Source organism: Stegastes partitus, unplaced genomic scaffold, assembly GCF_000690725.1.
Source record: "Stegastes partitus isolate 25-593 unplaced genomic scaffold, Stegastes_partitus-1.0.2 Scaffold719, whole genome shotgun sequence".
NCBI lineage: Eukaryota > Metazoa > Chordata > Actinopteri > Pomacentridae > Stegastes > Stegastes partitus.
In genome coordinates this window covers 19,380-23,959 of record NW_007578450.1, presented here as the reverse complement: position 1 = coordinate 23,959, position 4,580 = coordinate 19,380, and positions in this window count along the sequence as shown.

Below are 4,580 nucleotides of genomic sequence, written 5' to 3'. Positions count from 1 at the left end.
TAAGAAGTATTTTTAATTACCAATGATTAGTAGAACAGATGCAGGTTTTTAAGTTGGTTCCTCATAGAATTTAAGTTGTCCTAAGAGGTATTTATACATATTTAATTTTTATTTATTTAAAGTATTATGTACATAATTCTAAAGACACATTTTAAGGTCGCTGTTGTTTCAGAAAAGACCTGATATCAGAGCTGATTACATCGTATGGTCAGGATTGGGACTTGACTCACTCGCCTGAGCAGAAATATTTACTGAACCTCCCTCACACACACACAGTTTATTACTTCTACAATAAAAGAACACAGTTATTATTAAATTAATTCAATTTTGCATACACAGTTAAGCCCCAAAGCATTAATAGACAGCAATTCAGAATTCTATAAACCTCTATTAGAGCAAAATGCTTCCTCAAATGACATAAACAAGGGACAGAAGATGGTGAGACACGGGGTTAGAAACAAGTCACGAGTAATCATAACCATATCTATGTTTCTCCTTCTTGCTTTTTTTGTACATTACTAAAAATGTCATGTTTAAAATTACACCCTGTCTCTTTAACCAATGGCACCATATTAATCACAGTAATTATTTGCCACCACAGCAATCAAACAGTTCTCATAACTGCTGTCGAGCTTTCTGCGTGTCTCCGTTGGGGTTGTGGACCACTCCTCTTCTGCTACCATCTCGAGGTCTTTGAGGCTGGAGGGCATCTTCACAGGTTCTGCATTCAGGTCTGGACTCAACTTTGACATGTTGTTTTATGTTAACCATTTCTGCACCAATTTGGCTGTTTGAGATCGGTGTCTTGTTGGAAGGTTTATCCTCTGATCCCTGTAACTTTGACGAGGCTGCTTGGTCCATCACCACCAACATATTCCCACCACCACCACGCCTGATGGTGGAGACGGTCATCTTAGGGTTCAGAGCTTTGTTCGCCAAACAAAAGCCACGTCCTTGCGTTCGAACCGCTCTGTTTTCTTATCTGTCTCAGAGCACTGGTCGACGTCAGTGCAGACCGGCCGTGTACAGTGTTTGCTCGAGTGTCTGCTTGAGATGTCGGTACCAGACCTGCTCAGATTCATCAGGACGGTGTTGGCGGTGATCCTCAGTTCTTTCTGGCCACTCACACCACCACTCTTGCCAGTGCAGGGGTCACTTCTGGATTCCTGGCAACACTCTTTGAGATTTTTCACATTGTGGAGCTCCTTCTTGATTCTGCGTGGCACTGAAACCAGTCGTCCACCTTCTCGTGAGCAGCCACACTGGCTCAGCGATGGACCCTCANCTCTCTCTCTCGTGGAGTTAAGTGTTTGACGCAAGTGAAGAGAAGAAAGCATCAGTCAGAACAAGTGCAAACAGACGGACAGGAGGCGAAACATGCACACAGGGGGGAAGGGGATGGATGCAGCAGCCGCGACAGGAGATGTACAAAAAATAAAAAAAGAAATAAAAAAATCAATTAACTAATGAATGATTGATGAACGTGGCAGCTCTTACCTTGAGGTGACGCGCGCTCCTTCATCGTCAGAGAGCCCCGATCAGCTGGATCCTAAATTCAGCCTCTCCTCACTCGGTCCAAGTTCACTGGTCTGAGGATGATTTCGCGAGGATTCCTTGAGTGATGATTGCCGCTGTACGGCTATAAATACTGCGGGGTGGCCGGCAGCCAGAGGAGTGTAGCACAGATGAGCGTAAACAGGCATGGGGACAAGAGGGAGGCATGGAGATGATCCCAGTCATCTTCACTAGCTGGCTGCCGTCATGTGAGTCACCATGTGGTTCACAAGGAACGGCTCCAAACTTCTTTCTCGGAGTTCAGGGGAGATATTAGGAGCTCTGGCTTCGTCCACGGTCGGGTCGTATTTATGTGATCAAACGGGGGAGATCTGGGAAAGAAAGAAAGAAAGAAATGAACGCAACAGGTCTTTATTTGAATTTTCCTCCGGCGCTGCTCGGATTTATTTACCACTAGATGGTGGACTAAAGCCACACCTGGCTCTCAGCAGGTTCAGCCGGTACGCACAGAGCAGGGGTGGAAACAGCCCTAATGCCCCCCTCAGGAATACTGTTGATTTTCTATTGTTGTAAAACATTAAAAAAAAATATAATGAAGTAGTGCAAATTTAATATGCACACAAGAGCTATGCTAAAGAGAGGGTAAAAAAATCACAACAATTTTTTAAAAATACGACATCTTATAAAGGGATATCTTCAATAAAAACATGTTAGGTCTGCAGAAAATTAATAAAAATTTAGTTATTTTCCATGTTGTTCTGACTTTAGCTACAACATAAACATTAGCGGACACATGCAAAAATGACTTTAGATTTTAGTTTATAAGAAAAAAGAAAAAAAAGGTTTGATTAATGCTAATTAATTAGCCAAAATAGTTCATTTTTGACTTAAAAATAATGTTAAATCCCAAATTTCCTGACACAATTAGCAGACACAAGCATGAATTTAAGCTAGCAGGCTAATGCTAACTTAAGCTAATATACCAGTGTGTTGTTAGCTTTACATAAAGTCAAATAGTTAGACTTTTAGACATATAATACTTTTTTTTTTTTTTTGCTGGTTAGCTATTGTTATTGTATTATGTAACACTAGCAGGGCTGCTGTATTGAAAATGTATAAATAATTAGCAATATAAATATAATGAAGTTGTGCAAATTGAATATGCACACAAGAGGTATACTAAAGAGAAGGTAAATAAATCACTTTTTTTTATTTTTATTTTTTTAAATAATATGACATCTTGAAAAGGAGCATCCTCTTCTACAAATCATGGCAGATGCCCCCCCTGCTGGGGTAATATTACCATATTACCTCAGGAGTTATTTTCATCAATCAAAACATCTTAGTTATGCATCAAATTACAATTATTTTCCAATTCCAATGTTGTTCTGACTTTAGCTACAGCATAGCTAATGTATACAAAATACATGATTTTTGTTTTTCAAAAAAAAAGTTTGATTACTGCCAATTAATTAGCTAAAATAGTTCATTTTCGACATAAAAATAATGTTAAATCCCAAATTTCCACAGACAGCAGACATTAGCGAGGAATTTAAGCTAGCTAGCTAATGCTAAGCTAATACAGCAATGTGTTATTTGCTTTGCATAAAGTCCAGTTGTCACACTTTTAGACAGATAATAATACTCCTTTGTTTTTGCTGCTGGCTAGCTGTTATGTTCAAGTATTAGATGATGGTGTACAGAATTTATCAAAAATGAAACACCAGCAGGGCTGTTGTATTGAAAATCCTTGATGTCCATGGTGGGTTTTCTTAACCCCAATCAGAAGGAGCATCTTTCCTCGTCAGTCCTCTTCTGACTCACTAAAAAGAACCAAATAAACCAATAATGTTTGGGCTTCACAAATCAATAAATAAACAGTTTGCATCAGTCTTTTTGAGTTATGACAACTTGTAATAAAATTATGTTCCGTCAACAAACTACATTCCAGACACAACACTTTGTCAGATTTAACCATTTATTTTGGAATGACATGGATTTTGTGTTCGGCCGTGACTCTGCTCGAGTGATGCTCTGGAACAATCTGACACAACATGACACAGACAGTCCCTGAGATCACAAACCCCCCAGCAAGCCTGAGATTCACAGTGTTCAAACAAACACAGTACCAACACAAAAACAAGGAGACCAACTTCAATCCTCATTTTACAAAATCTAGTTTACATAGTTTTAAGGTCCAATTAAGAACAATCTATGTCCTACAGTCCCACAAAATATACAGAACAACCAGAGTAATGGTGTTGAACCTTTAAAAAGGAGGAGTTTGGGGAGAAGGGGGAGGTTTGTGGCTCTGTAGAGGTTAGCGTAGCAGCGATGTGGTGAGCGTGGAGCGGGCAGAATCAACGAACGCTACCGCAGTTATAAAGTAATGGTAAATGGACTGCACTTATATGGCGCTTTTCTACCTTTGCGGCACTCAGAGCGCTTTACAATGTTTCTCATTCACCCATTCACACACACATTCATACACCAATGGCGACAGAGCTGCCATGCAAGGCGCTAATCTGCCATTGGGAGCCATCATGGACGATGCCAGCCACCCTCTGCACACTGCACCAGCAGGGGGCACCGGAGCTGCACGAGTCACGGGGCTCCGGTTGCTCGGCTCACCATGGTGGGTGGAGTCAGAGGACTTGAACCCGGAAGTCGTACGGCAGGTAACAGGCGCTCAGAAAAGCGAGATTGGATTAGAGTTTTTGGTGTTTGGAGGAAAGACTGGTGAGGAGACCTGACGAGGGGCGGTTGGGTTTGAGGACTTCCGGATCCGGAGCGGGATTAAGGGGGTTAAATGTAGGAAGTTTTTGGAGGAGCTGGAGCCGGTGGACCAACGGGATGGGCGGAGCTGCTGGGACGTTTTCTGATGTAGATTTAAAATTACGAACTGAAAGTAGCCGAAACACCTCAAACGTCCGCGCTTGGAGGTTGAATTTGACTGCTAGAAGCTCTTTATTCTGATTTTAAAGTTGTCTGAGGAGGATGAAAGGACTTCAGGACGCGTCATCGTCAACTTCCGGTCCGCTTTGGTTTGAACCATAGACTGTATA